We start from the raw sequence: 15,990 nt of genomic DNA, 5'->3' as shown, positions 1-15,990 counted from the left end.
TCATTCTTTGTCTTTATTTTCCTCTCTCTCTCTCTCTCTCTCTCTCTCTCTCTCTCTCTCTCTCTCTCCTTCTCTCTCTCTCTCCCTATATATATATATATATATATATATATATATATACATATATATATATGTATATATATATATATATATATATATATATATATATATATATCATCATCATCATCATCATCGAGGTTGCCATCATCTGCTTCATTATAAATACCATTACATCATCAACCATGATCAGCGCCACCACCACCACCACCACCAAAAACAAAACAAACAACAACAACAACAAAAACATCTTCATCACCATCTTAAATTATATTATTCAAATTCATAAATTCGTCTTTTCTTTGTTTCTTACAATTGTCGTGTTTGTATATATACACAAATATTAAATCTTCCCGTTTCGCATTCCTTTCACTTGCTTGCTTTCAAATTAAAATTACACAACATACCATTATTGTTATTGAACTGGTGACAACACAAGTGCAATTTGCACCCAAGTGTGGTTCAAATGACATTTCAATTATAGCAATCAGATATAATTACTGAACCCTTGCCTTTGTAATTAATCATTCTTCATATTCAGTAATACCGGGGCAGTGAACCCACTCCTTAAACGACAACACATTCTGCATAACAAAGTGTTACCGTATTTTTCCTTTCATAGAATTATGTACCGTAGAGCGGTATGACAAAAACAATAATAACAGGCAAAACTGTATCAAACCATTATACAGATCTCATCATCATCATCATCATCATCATCATCATCATCATCATCATCATCATCATCATCATCATCATCATCATTTTATTATTATTTATTATCATCATCATCATCATCATCATCATCATCATCATCATCATCATCATCATTATAATAATAATATTAATAATAATAAAAATAATAATAATAATAATAATAAAAATAATAATATAATAATAATAATAATAATATAATAATAATAATAATAATACAAATAATAATTACTATTATTATCATTATTATTATTATTACTAATATTATTATTATCATCATCATCATCATTATTATCATCATTCTTCTTCTTTTTCTTGTTATTCTTCTTCTTCTTCTTCTTCTTCTTCTTCTTCTTCTTCTTCTTCTTCTTCTTCTTCTTCTTCTTCTTCTTCTTATTATTATTATTATTATTATTATTATTATTATTATTATTATTATTATTATTATTATATTATTATTATTATTATTATTATTATTATTATTATTATCATTATTATTATATCATCACCATCATCATCATCATCATCATATCATCATCATCATCATCATCATCATTTTCATCATCATCATCATCATCATCATCATCATCATCATCATCATTCAAGTAGACTTTTATTTAGTGTTACTACATATTATAATGCCAGATCTTTGCCCATATGTACATTGTAATTTTGCTAAAAATTAACGTTCATCGTGTAAACAAATTATCTTTCTGCGTGAATTCCTGCCTTTAACAATGCGTAAATAATATATATATATATATATATATATATATATATATATATATATATATATATATATATATATATATATATAAACACATATACACACGCAAACTCACAAACACACAAATTCTGATTCAAGAATACCCTGATATTCAAACAGGTTGCCTAACACTGACTGATCAAACATTATTACAACATGGATTACACACCAAAATAAACTGAAATACACTTCTGCGATATCACAACTACACCGGTGATTCGTCTCTGTATATAAACCTCAATTGCCTGTGGTAGACAAAAGTATTTATTATAACATCTTCAAGAAATTTGGACTCAAACCGACGTGCACAGAATTGCCGGTCTGATAGCCGAACACAGTTATGGGCTTGATTAAACATGATTGCAATAGACAATATATTGCATTGGTTAGAGAGAGTATCTCCAATACAACAATGGGCCCGTCACAATTTGTGTTATCAGACTTGCAAATGAGCATACGTCGACTCAAATCCAAAGGTAGCTTCTCGTTGAAGGAAAGTGATTCGAGTCTTATACAACGCTGATTATTCTTTAAATTTAATTTTCAGATTACATTTTAATCCCCATATTCATGAAAAATGATCTTTATTTGTTTGACTTAACAAAATAATTCTCGCGTAATTAAAGATGTTTAAAGTATCAACAATAAAAATCAAGAATGATTCTTTATGGATACAAATTCAGTCCCTTATATTCAAAGAAATTTCTTAAAATATCAATGAAAGGCATCCTCCATGAAATACTCCAAATCTCTTTCTCCGAAAGTCATGGGAAAAAAGACGAAATGGCAGAGATGTCACAAGACATTAACCCTCTCCTTACCATGCACAGGAAAATCGTCACAAATGTTACCATGCAACCAAGAATCTCATTCTAATTTCTTTTATGCATCACAAATATAAAAGAATATGTTTTGATATAGCTATGAAACTGGACACTGTGTTGTAGAGCTCAATTTGCTGAACAGTAATATGTATAGAATGTACTTGTTGCTTTTCTGTTTGAGTAAGAACAATATATTTTTGTGTTGGTGGTTGGGAAATTTCAGGGACAATTCTTAAAATGGCTGGTAATGAGAGAGTTTAACCATCGGATTTTGTTGTGGAGACCTGTATGTAGAGAACGTTGCATGTACACGAGTTTGGGATTGGGGACAATTGTTACAAAGAATGAAATGTGACATTACTTCATAGACCAAGATTAGCGAGTGTGAAATCCCGCTTTAATGGAAATTGAATGCTAACTAAATTACTGAAGGCAACAAATAACGACCATGTCAAAATCTACTGTTTCAATTCTTGTGTGTTCTTATCTACAAGTCATGTAAATGTTGCTGCTCGAAACCACGAATAAATAAATAGCAATGTGAAATTGAATGTAAACTACAATTTAATATACGAAAACAGATAAAATGGACGTTTCGGGTTCCTCTTTACCAACAAAACAGGATGAATGAAATACTACAGACGAATGAGATACTGTGGTAGTGGCGTTGTTAAGATGAATAAACAAAAACATTGATGGGCAGGAAATAATATGCTCCTTAAAAAGGATTGTTTCATTCATCCTGTTTTGTTTGATAAAGGGGAAACTCGAGACGTCCATTTTATCTGTTTTCATATATTAAATTGAAGCTTGCATTCAATTTCATTTTGTTATTTATCTACAATTCTAGTAACCCAAATTGCTGTAGTCCCATTGTTGTGATGAAAATATTCTCAAAATAAAAGAAAATTTTCTCCATTTCAAACCCATTATTTTTTCCAATAATCAGACTTGTAAAGACTATGTGTGGGCGTGGTTTAAATCGGGTGAGAATTATTTTCACAGCGGTGTTCATAAGCTGACATGAATCAGATGTTACACAAGACAAACTGAATTTAATCTGTAAAGAGTCAAATTTATGTGAGTCAAAAACAAAACTAAACCACAAGCGTGTGAATAGAAGAGACACCAACTTAAATTCAGTTTGCTTGTGTTAAATTTAATTTGATGTATATTCCATTTATAAGTCTGTGTTGGACTTTTTTTTGTTGTTGTTGTTTTCTTTTTGTTGTTGCTTTTTTTTTTTGTACGTTTTTTTTTATGCTTGTTTGTTTGGTTTTTTTGTTGTTTTTTTTTTTTGTTCATATAAATTTGTCCCCGTTCAAATTTGGTTCGGTTTTACTTTAATTACGTATCATATTTTACCGTCCTTACTAAACTAAGTAGAGTAGGAAAAAAAAACCAAGAAAACTCGAATTGAATTTTCATCGATGTTACCATTCTCTTGGTACAACCGTTTAAAAAAAACCTCAAATATTACCGGATAAATTATATGTTAAATTCATTTATCCTCGTATTCTCAATTAATATTTTCTTCACGTTACTCGCTATCTATAGAATTAAAATGTATTTGTTTTTAATTGATTTAAATTGATTAACTTTAATTCAGCCATAATGGATAAAAGAAGAAATCATTTGCGTTCTGATATGAACACTATACCATATTCACGTCTTGCTTCTATGTGTTCTGTTTTGTTGTTTTGTTTTATTTATTTTTTTTTGGTTTTTTTTATACCAAAGACAATTGTATACATTATGCAAACTATGCTATTTCTACGCAATCAATTTAATTCTAAACGCAAGCGTGTGTATGTGTGTGTGTGTGTTTGTGTGTGTGCATTCTAAAGAAAGCTAGGGTAAACGTCTGGAGAAAAAGAAGAAAAAACGTGTAAACTATATTATTCCAAACACTCACCTCACATTGTAACCTTATTCCAAATCTACACGGCAATGATATCCAATGATTTGTACAAGTCTAGAATCAACGTTTCTTCAACTTAAACAAGCTTCACTTGCAACTCCGCAATATAAAATGAATTATAAATCAATTAAGCGCATTGGTGAACAGTAACAGTTAAATATCAAAATATCTGAATTATAGATATTGCCCAGCCAGTCCAGGGCGTTAACCATGCATGTTTTCTTTTTTTTTATAATTATCTTTAGTAATCAATGCACTGAAACTATCAGAATGGTTAAAGTAAGGAATAATTTGTGGTGTCTGGGTTTTGTTAAAATAGATGCAATCAATGGTTTTCTCTGAATATCATTCAGTTCTACTGAAAATCGACACAACAATTTCCCTGTGTTTGATTGTATGAGCGGGAGAGTAATGATATCGGGCGATATCAATTCAATGGGAATGAAGCATGTCGACACAAAGGGGTGACAAGATCGTTGGTATCGATTATCCAAAGAAATTTTACGACTGTCGAGTAGAAAGGGGAGAAATAAGGGAGGTACAAAGATACAGACTTTGAGGAAAAATAGAGAGAGGGGGGGGGGGAGATAGGGAAATAGAGAGAGAGAGAGAGAGGAGGGATGGAAAGAGAGAAAGAAAGAGAGAGATAGTGTGTGTGTGTGTGTGTGTGTGTGTGTGCGTGTGTATGTAAAGAAGGTAAGAGTAAAAGTATGGAGAAAGGGAAGAAAAAGAGAAGAAATGTAGTTTATTGAATAGAAACAACATAATTATTGGTGCTCTGCGTTTAGCAAAAACACTCATAACATCCTCAAGAAAACGAACCAACACACAAAAAAACTATGTGTAACCTTGAACGTTTATAGTCTGATTGATAGAATTTAGTGAGAAATACCAATGGCTAAAAACAAGAACAAAGAGCTGAGTGACGTCAATTTCGTTTTTTTGTGTGCGTGTGACGTGTGTATTTATATTTGAAAGATGCGTTTATTGTATTTAGATTATATTATGAAGTGGATAGGTAGATAAATAATAGATAGCTAGACAGATAGATAGATAGATAGATAGATAGATAGATAGATAGATAGATAGATAGATAGTTCGATAGATGGATAGATAGATAGACAGACAGATAGATAGATAGATAGATAGATAGATAGATAGATAGATAGATAGATGAATATATGTATATAATATATATATTATATATATTATAATATATATATATATATATATAGGCAGATAGATGAATGGATAGATAGATAAATAGATGGATGAATAGATAGATAGATAGATAGAAGAATATATAGATATATATAAATATAGATAGATAGATAGATAGATAGATAGATAGATGATTAGATAGGTAGATAGATAGATAGATAGATAGATAGATCGATAGATAGATAGATAGATGCTAAGATACATAGATAGATAGATAGATAGATAGATAGATAGATAGATAGATAGATAGATAGATAGATAGATAGATAGATGGATGAATAGATAGATAGACAGATAAATAGAAAGATGGATAGATATTAAAGAGTCTTAAACCTGAGACTGTTACAGTTTTGACAAGTGGAAATCATGATGATTGATTGAAGGTTTACACGTCAAGACAAAATATAACGTTTTGTCATTTAATAGCGGTAACCTTTTCTGTCGCAGTCTGAAAAAAAACGTATTTAAAATCTTAGCTAGAAAACTCGTCCTTCAAATATCGATGGATTTAAATGACCCTCGTCTTGGCAAAAAACTATCAAGCCTGGGACTTCCGAAGTCATAGATTTGAAAGTTTTTGTGAAGATAAAGGTCATTTTAATCGACCGATATTTAATGGAGTTTTCTGGCCAAAATCTGAAATACTTTGGGGTTTTTTCAGAGTAGATACACATATTGACAAACTTAAAACGCTCATAAACATGTCACGGTAGAAATTTTATCATTATTCTTTATTGAATTTCTCTGTGTCCTACTTTGTAGCCCTGACCTATTTCTAAGGGTAACTAACTCAAAACTGCACTAAGAAACTAGCTATCTAGTTTCTGATTTCGACTCACACTCATCCGTTTCTTTTTACAACAAAGAACGAGTTCGTGATTCCTCCGTGACCTCTTGTTGCTATGTTTTGCAAGCTATTAACATGGATGCCTTTTTCTTATAGTATGAGTCTCGGGTTATTCAACCCGATCTTAACGCTCGAACCATTATGTCTCAAAATAGTCTGTGCTATCCCGTCCTTCATTTTGATTTCTGCAGGATTGTCTGAACTATTCACGTTCGGCTTTCTTTGGTCTTAGGACGTGATTCTCAAGTTATCACCAAGTACAGGGGCTTTAGAGTTTTGATGCTATGCGTTTAGGTAAAATGCTCACAACATCCGCCAGCCGGATATAATGTACCGACACACCGAACTATGTGTAACATTAAAACATTTACAATCTGATCGATAGAATTTAGTGAGAACTAATCATTAAAATGGCTGTCTAAAAACAATAATAAAGCTGAGTGACGTCAATTCGTTCCACATATTATATCTAGCTTTGGAAGCAACTTTTCACTCCTGTGTTTACTAGTTTTATTGAGGAAAAGTCCTTTAGTCATAAAATCATTTGGGGTCGATGTTTTGCAATTCTCTTTTTCTGTAGCGATAACCTAAGCAATTGCTTGCTGCCCTTTTAATTGGACGGTAGTCTTCTCACAAAGTAAGTTTATTTCCCCCCAAGACGAAACAAATTCAGCAATGCATTCATAGCTAAATGGACAGAAGTGTAAGGTGATAATCTCGAATGACTCGGAAATGAAGCCGGCCACTTGCTTGAGGCATGTACACTATCGGCTCAGCTATCCGAATCCTTACGGGGCATCGGAGTCTGATGTATTCGTCAGTGGTTTATGGGTTGTTAAACCAGCTTTGTCTGAAAATGTTCAAATCTGTGGTTTTGGTGTTGTTAAACCAGCTTTGTCTGAAAATGTTCAAATCTGCGGTTTTTTGGGTTGTTAAACCAGCTTTGTCTGAAAATGTTCAAATCTGTGGTTTTGGGGTTGTCAAACCAGCTTTGTCCAAAAAATGTTCAAATGAGGGGTTTTGGGGTTGTCAAACCAGCTTTGCCTGGCCATCTTGCTTGTGGTCATGTACCACTATGTCTAAAAGTTCGAATCCTTATCTGAGTGTCAATCGAGTCTGATGTATTCGTCAGTGGTTTATGGGTTGTTAAACCAGCTTTGTCTGAAAATGTTCAGATCAGTGGTTTATCGGTTGTTAAACCAGCTTTGTCTGAAAATGTTCAAATCTGTGGTTTTTGGGTTGTGTCAAACCAGCTTTGAAAATGTTCAAATCTGCGGTTTTTGGGTTGTCAAACCAGCTTTGTCTGAAAATGTTCAAATCTGTGGTTTTTGGGTTGTCAAACCAGCTTTGTCCAAAAATGTTCAAATGAGGGGTTTTGGGTTGTTAAACGAGCTTTGTCTGAAAATGTTCAAATCTGTGGTTTTGGGGTTGTTAAACCAGCTTAGTCCAAAAATGTTCAAATCTGTGGTTTTGGGGTTGTTAAACCAGCTTTGTTTAAAAATGTTCAAATGAGGGGTTTTGGGTTGTTAAACCAGCTTTATTTGAAAATGTTCAAATCAAACTAAATTGTTTGTCATTCTTTGATTTATTTTGTTTAATCAGAGGAGGAATGAGAATTAGTAAAAAAAAATTATTGTTAATTACTATGTAAATAAAAAATTAACATATATAAAAAACATTTCAATGTTTTGATGTTATGCGTTTATGTAAACTGCTCATAACTTCCGTCAGCCGGATATAACGTAAAAACTCATAAAAGTGTGTGTAACCTTGAGCGTTTATAATATGATTGATATTAAGAACTAATCGCCATCATGATGTCTAAAAACAATAACAAAGAGCTGAGTGACGTCAAGCTCTTTCCTTCTATAATCTGTTCCTCATGAAAACCATATACACCATAAAGGGGAGATAATACGTTTCCTTCCACTGCTTGTATAATATTATAAACAACACAATTATGCAATTAAGTTGATAACAACGATCAGTAAATAGTTTGTGCACAAATCACAAATTCAATATTAATAAACAATGATTTCATAACGCTGAAATGTAACGGTCCATTGAACTCATGCCGATCCTCGTCGAAAATCAATTGCAACTGCCACGGACTCCGACTCCGTATGGTGAATTTGTATTTCTTTTTTTGAAGTCGTTAGCTAATTACTCCATCCATCACAACACAACCCCCCCCCCCCTCCCTCCCCTCCCACTCCCCAACCTCCTCCTTTTTATTTCTTTACCTTTCTTCTTCACCCTTCATCTGATTTGATATAACTTAAGAAAGTTCAATTTGACCTAAACTAAGTAAGAGAACCAGAAAATTGCTGACTGCCTTTCTCAGCTTATTATTTAGCCAATTAGCTGCCTAAATCTTGAAAGACACGTTTCTAAAAATTTGGCCTAGCAAAGAACAGGTTTGAGAGTTTTTGCCAAGATGTGAGTCATTTAAATCGATCGATATTTGAAGGACGAGTCTTCTGGCCAAATTTTTTTAAAACATGTCTTTCAAGAGTTAAGCAGTTAACTGATTTACTAAATAGATTTCTTTCAAATGAAAATTGTAACCATTTGTATCAGTCTGGTATAATGTCGGAAAGACAAAGTAGATGAGAGAGATAAAAAATGAGTTTAGAAACGAAACAATTAGAATTGGGATATATTTTTTAACATTTTATTTTGATTTTTGATTTGGTTTCTTGTGTTCGGGTTTGTTTGTATTGTTTTGTTTTTGTTTTTTTAGTTTTTGTTGTTTTCTTTTTTTTTTTTTTTTTTTTTTTTTTTTTGGGGGGGGTGGGGGGGGGGGTTGTTGGGTTTTTCCCTCTTTTTGTTTTTTTCTTTTTTTTGGTCAGTTTTCCGGGGGGGGGTTTTCTTTTTTTTGTTTGTTTTTGTTTTTATTTTCGTGTTTTTGTTTTTTGCTTTTTTCTGTTTCTGTTTTTTTGCTTTTTTCTTTGTTTGTTTGTTTGTTTGTTTGTTTAAGAAACAAAACTGATCCTCTGCAGTCTGCAATTGAACTTGAATTTCAATTGTTCGTCAAGAGGGCAGTAAAATTGATCCGACTACGTTGCATCAATTTGCTTTTCTCTTGATGAAAACAACCAGATATGATGTCAGCTTGGACTTAAGTCAAAATTTCCGGCTTATGGGGTTAATAGCATATTCAAGTATGAATTTTTGTCTTGTAAGCGTTTGAAATTATAAATATTGCCCAGTAACGTGGATTTTATTATAACCATCCTTAGTAATTAAAGCTCTGGACCTTTCATAATGGTGGATGGATGGATGGATAGATGGATTGGCGAATGTATGGATAGGCAGAAGGCTGACAGAGAAATAAAAATAGCTACATGAATTAGAGAACGACTTAGTAACAATGGGAAGTATGGAATGTAAAATGGGATGAATTAAATGTGTGTGTGGGCTGGGGGGGGGAGGGGGTGCTATAAAAGATAAAATAAATGAAAATCACTTTATGCATCCTAAGGGTAAATTAGTCTTTAGAGTCTAATCGAATGAAAAACTGGAATAGCTCAGGGTTTAGCAGTAGTGCAGCGCCGCAAAGTGAGCTAGGGTGAGGTGACTTGCTCGGCGCGTAGTCGAACTCGGTACCCTCTGGGTACGAAGCAAGGAGCATACCACTGTGCTTCTCTGACACCCACCCCCCTTCATCCCCATGAGAGAAAGAGCAGTAAAAGATGAAAATGATGGAACAAAGAAGGAAGAGGAAAGATTAACATCGTATACGATCATTGAAGTAATAAAATATGTACTTACAGGCCTTATCCATACCACTAGAAGAGAGCTTTTGTCCAGACTCCCTGTCATTAAATTCTACTTTATTTTATTATCTTTTTTCCTTACAGTCTGGTTTGGTTTTGATTCCTAGCAACACGACAACAAGAAAACACAGCGCAGGTTACTTGAGTGCACTCACTTGCTTGAATATATATGCAGAAAAAAAATTGTAATAAAAATACTTTCTGGATATCTATTTACCAATCGTGGTTTATTTTTCCCCACTTTTTTGTTTGATTTTGGGGCCTTTTTCCTATTGGTTTGTCTGTTTTATTAATATATTGGAGAAGATGCCAATAACTTATCATTTCAATATTATTCGATCAAATAGCCACACGATCTAATGAAAATTGTATGATGTAGTGCTAGTGTAAGAATAAAGTAGAGTAATCAGAATAAAAATTATCTATAAAGTAATTGTCACTTTTCATTAGTTTTAATTCTCCAAGATGTTGGATATGACTTCATCAAATAATGTTAGTTATATCATGACTTTTCCGACATTTTTTTCAAGTCCGGATCCTCATCATTCTTATAATCTCATTTTATGTCGGATTATTTAAAAGACGTAATACATTGTCTAATATTTCTTTTACAATTTTCAGCAACTTAGTAGTGAAAGGCTATCAAAATAAACGTTAGAATAATTCATTTTCAGCTTATCGTAGGGAGTAATTATATCGATGTGAGTTGTGGAATTATTTTTTCTTCCATTAAATATAGAAAATATTATAAGCTCTCAAGAAATTATGAGTTTTGTTGTCGACAAACAAAAATCCATATTGAAGAATTTGATGCTAATACTTCCGTACTCTGGAAAAAAAAAAAACATTAAAATTTTTTGCCAGAACACTCGTCCTTCAAATACCAATCGATTAAAATGACCCTCTACTTGACAAACACTTTCGCGGAGTTATAGATACTTGTTATCGAATAAGCATCATTTTTTATGTTTCCATTTGTCACAAAAATGCTTTTCGATGCCATAAAGAACATGATGATTTCAAGCAGGAAGATTAGCTAACATTGTTTAATAGTAACCCATTGATTTAATGGATAGGAACACCACACGAAGGCACCGAGACCCTTTTAGTAGCTGAAACTAGAGACAGACTGTCAGAAACAAGATTAAATACACCGCCTATCAAATTTAATGGAAAATTATATAAAGTCCGGGAGAACAAAGGAGTCCATATTGTCAGAAACATACACACACACACACATACACACACATACATACACACACCCACACACCAACATATCCAATACAAATGTGACTCATCATCTAAAAACGGTATTATGTCTGATTGACCCTGATGCCAACAGTTAAATTTTAAGTTCAGCTAAAAAACTCTTTAATGAAATGAAATTCCTTAATTGATGATGTTGAGTTCTTTTTCTTTTTTGTTTATTGTTTTAAATTACGCATTCCACGAAAGAATATAGATAATCAGTGAAACAAATTTAAAAGTCCAATGTCACCGGGAATCCCCTTGTCCAACATGAGCAAATAGGGGCAAAAATGTGGGATCATGGATAGCTCATACGGTAGAGTCACGCTCTCCCCAGTGAGGTCGCGGGTTCAAACCCCCATCACCGCCGTGAATTTTTTTATATTCTCTATTGTCTTCTGGCACTTTCCTACTCACTTCATCTCAAATAGAGGGTTACTAATCTTGCCTACGGAAAAACAAAACGTAAGTGCCTGAAGCGGGCCTTTAACCCGGGACCCTCCGGGTCACATGGCACTCGGCCACCTCCCCCTCTGAGTTTTGTTACCAACATTTTAAAAGGCAGCACTCTGAACTTTGAATTCAAAACATTTTGAGTCTAAACACTATTTTTTATCAATTCCATTCGGACATAAAACAAGAATAGCGAGAAGATTTTTAAAAAGGAGAAAGCGATACAGGACTTCAAGGGAGAGAAGCTAAACGAAAAAGGGCAGTGATGGCGAGAATTTGTGCTGATAATGACAGAAAAGAACATTGGCGTCTTATTGTGGCCTGGAGAGAGATGGGAGCTGTCAATCAACATGGTCATGGAAAGACTTAAAAGTGTAGCAACGCTGCTCATCTTCTGAAACCAAACTACACTAGTAATGTGCGGCTTTGTGGTCTAGTAGTATGACACTCGCTTTCGGATCGGAAGGTCCTGGGTTCGAGCCTCGCTCGACGCATATCTGAGTCCTTGGAAAAGGCTCTTTACTCACATTCTTTCACCGTACTCAGGTTATAATGAGTACCTGGCATTAACAGCGCTCTGTCGGAAAAAAGTGTATTATCGCCTAACAGGCGTCATGTCTCGTTCTACATGTCACGTGTTGCTGTCGGTCAGGGACCCTTTGTAAAGCGCTTTGAGCACGTTTAGTGGATATTGCGCTATATAAAAGCTCAATTTTTTAAAACTGCCTTTATAATTATTGAAACGATGACGCTAATAGTGGAAAATGTTTACCTCTGTCATAAACTTTTATAGTAGATTAAGGCTAATTTTCTTCGTAAACAGGTGCATGCGTAAGCTACTCAGAATAAAATGGATGGATAGAATAAAAAATGAAGAAATATGGAAAAGAACACAGCAGAAACCAGTGGGAGAGGAAATAGGAAGAAGACGATGGAGGCGGATTGGACACACGCTTAAAAAGAATGACTCCACTATAACTAAGAAAGTATTGGACTGGAACCCTCAGGGCAGAAGATCAAGGGGAAGGCCACGAGGAACATGGAGAAGAATTAAAGAAGCTGATATACAGAGAAGTGGTAAGACCTGGAATGAGATTTTAAAAAAAAAGTTAGCCCAGGATAGATAAGGATGGAAACTGTTTGTCTGTGGCCTATACCCTGACCCAGGGTGAAAAAGGCAATGATGATGATGATGAGGCTAATTTTCGTGTGTTCAATTTAAATTCACCTGACACCAGTTTTGTTCTATCATGTCACTTATTATTATTTTGTGCTTTTGCTATTAGCAAATGATAGACTTCCCATTTATACAGTAATACTCTGGATAAAAAAAAATATATTTTTAAAATTGTGGCCAAAAAATTGTGTTGCAAATATCGATCGATTAAAAAGACCCTCATCTTGTCAAAACTTTCAAATCTGGGAGTTCCTGCCATATTTTATGATTTTACCTAGCATATCACCATTTCGCATTGCCTTTTAATATTACTGAAGAAGAGAGTCCTAATTTTTTCCTTTGAAGTATTTTGTTCTTACTCTTTGAATTTGTCCTGTGTATTATTAGCAAATCCATTTAAAGAGTTCAGTCAGTAGAGCACTTGTTTCATACGTTAAGAGAACAGGATCGACCCCTTGCCCACCCAGCAGTGATTTGGTAGCTGGATCAAATAGATCTGGTGAAAATTACTAGGGTCCTATCCAAAAAGTAGCAAGAAATTGTTATTGTCGATTTAGTCCTTTAGAAGCTGAGATAAAATCCCGCCTGTGGCTCTGAAGGACTGCATGATTTTAAAGAATGATTAATGCAAACCTATATACAGGATAGCTTTCGAATAATAATAAGAAGAAGTTAAGACATTTTAAGCCCTCATGTCCGGTGACTTCTATTTGATATCAGTACTTACACCTTCCTCTCCTTATTTGGGACTATTGCGATAAGACATTCCATAATTCCTGTGGTCACAATAGGCCAGGGTTAGTTACAATAGGTGTGTCAATATTCTAATCTCTCAGATTAATATGGAACAGAAAATGACAGCAGAATAAATTTCATTTATCTATTCAACGGTTGCTTTAATATATAGACGGGTGTTTCTGTGACAATGTGCAAAGAAAAGTAATACATCTTAATGGAAGTTTGATAAACGTCATTTGTTTTACTGTCAACATATGATGAAATGTGATGGGTTGATTTGTTTTGTTCTGATAGATGAACAAAGACACTATTATGTTAATTGTGAGACGGGTTTACCATTAAATATTCTGAATTCAAAATCAAGTATAAAAATCATAAATACGGAACAGGTAATGAGATACAGAGATGGAAGATCAGAAAGTCGGAAAAGTTGGTTGACAGATTCATAGACAACAAATTATAAAACAAACGTGGGAAGAATAGATTCGGTTTGTTACCGAACTTATTGAATTAAACAGTGTAGTTGACTCAGAAAGGGTTTTGAGTTCAAAGCGTTACGTATTGATAATTTTAAAAATTTATCTAAATAGTTTTATGTTTATTTTGTTCAATAGTTTTATAATCCTCAGCCTCAGGCAGCTTCATATTCACTTTGGTTTGGGATGAGGGATGATCTTCAGACTTTCAAAACCAAAATCCTATTCATTTGTTTACCATCAGCAAAATATTAGCTTGGATCAAATTTGCATGTGTCATTAAAAAAAAGAATTTATGTAGAAGTGCATATTTTCGTATGGTAAGCGAATTAGATGCAATAAATCTTTCTTATGTTATAAGAGAATGTCTTACCTGTAATCCACTTCCTACATTACAACATACAACCTACTTACCAATTAACTTTCTAGAAAATGACAACATAAATTACTCTTGTCTGCATACCTTTTACCAGAGGAATACGTCTCTTGGTGGTTTCTGTACGGTCCTAAAATGTGACTAACACAGGAAGCACTATTATGAACATGACTCGCAAGATAACAAGAAAGGAAGATTATAAATTTATTGACTATTTCGTTAGAAGGTCACAACAAAAAGAACAATACAAATGTGTTTGTATTTATGTACAGAGAAATTGTCTGGTCACTTTACTTAACAAGTTGACTGCCGTACTCTGGAAAAGTAAGTATTTGAAAATTTGGTCAGAAAACGCGTCCTCCAACTATCGATCGAATAATCCTCATCTTGGCAAACACTCTCAAACCGGGGATATCGTGTTCAATTTCACTACAATTAGACTTTTTAAGAAGAAGTATTATTTAGGTATTTTTGAAATGTCTTTTATTCACAGTTAATGAAATCTGAAACGATTGAGAGGCAGTTGAGAACAGCGTCCGGAATTCCAAAAAGTAAGAGTGTAAGAATCGTATATCATTATCAACATAGTATAATGCTGTGATGAGATTAAAATAAACTGCGTATTTTATTACATTTTAAGAGACAACACAATGAAATAAATCATATTGCCAGTTGGATTGAACAAACCGAAGAAAAGCTATTCATCATATTCATACAATAAACGAGACAGTTCTTGTCAACAGCAATCTAGAAGTATATATTTTTCATTCAAATCAAAGTTTGTTCAAGTGACAAACGGTCCTAAAGATAAAAGACTTTTTCATTTTATTGTATGAACAGCCCTCTATGAAAATCGAAATTTCCCCTCCCTCCCTGGTGCACTTACATAAGAAATATTTTTAAAAGAAAGCTCATATTGATATTTTACATTTCATGACAATTCTACGAAGTGTTACAAATACAAAAGTTTTTCTTTCAACTTAAAAAAAAACAATTTATATAAAATGTTTGTTTTAGGCCAGAATCATGTTTGAGCTTCTATCTTAATCAACTTTAAGTAAAATATAAGGAAAATACCCACTGTTCTACGGCTTGATCAATAAAACCATATAGATAGTATGCGGTTGGCTAAAAAGCTCATAACATTGCCATCCGGAAGTAGAACGGACCAACACACAAAATATGTGTAACCGTGAACTCTTATAGTCTGGTTAATACAGTTTAGTGAGTATCACTCACAAACGCGGATGGCAAAATATAATAACAAAGGCTTGAGTGACGTCATCTTCGAACTATCTATAGATAGAATGCGCTTGGCCAAGGAGTTCACAACATTGCCATCCGGAAGTATAACGGACCAACACACAAACTCTGTGTAACCATGAACTTTTAT

General features: G+C 33.5%; 1 protein-coding gene across 6 annotated transcripts in view; it reads right to left on the bottom strand.

Moving 5' to 3' along the window:
• The window catches only part of LOC144970356 (echinoderm microtubule-associated protein-like CG42247), a 137,215-nt gene that overhangs the window by 84,271 nt on the left and 36,954 nt on the right, over nt 1-15,990 (bottom strand). Inside the window, exon 1 of one of the 6 annotated variants that reach the window (XM_078909910.1) lies at nt 14,685-15,196. The exons of 3 other annotated variants lie outside the window; for them this stretch is intronic. The gene's annotated coding sequence lies outside the window, so the exon portion shown is untranslated. Of the gene's footprint in view, nt 1-4,276; nt 4,681-14,684; nt 15,197-15,990 lie in introns of those variants that run through there. 2 more of the 6 variants (XM_078909911.1, XM_078909909.1) reach the window with 2 other exon arrangements.

Source organism: Berghia stephanieae, chromosome 4 (assembly GCF_034508935.2).
Source record: "Berghia stephanieae isolate SIO BIC M18660-M18661 chromosome 4, UCSD_Bste_1.3, whole genome shotgun sequence".
NCBI lineage: Eukaryota > Metazoa > Mollusca > Gastropoda > Nudibranchia > Aeolidiidae > Berghia > Berghia stephanieae.
This window is presented reverse-complemented; position numbering and strand designations above follow the sequence as displayed.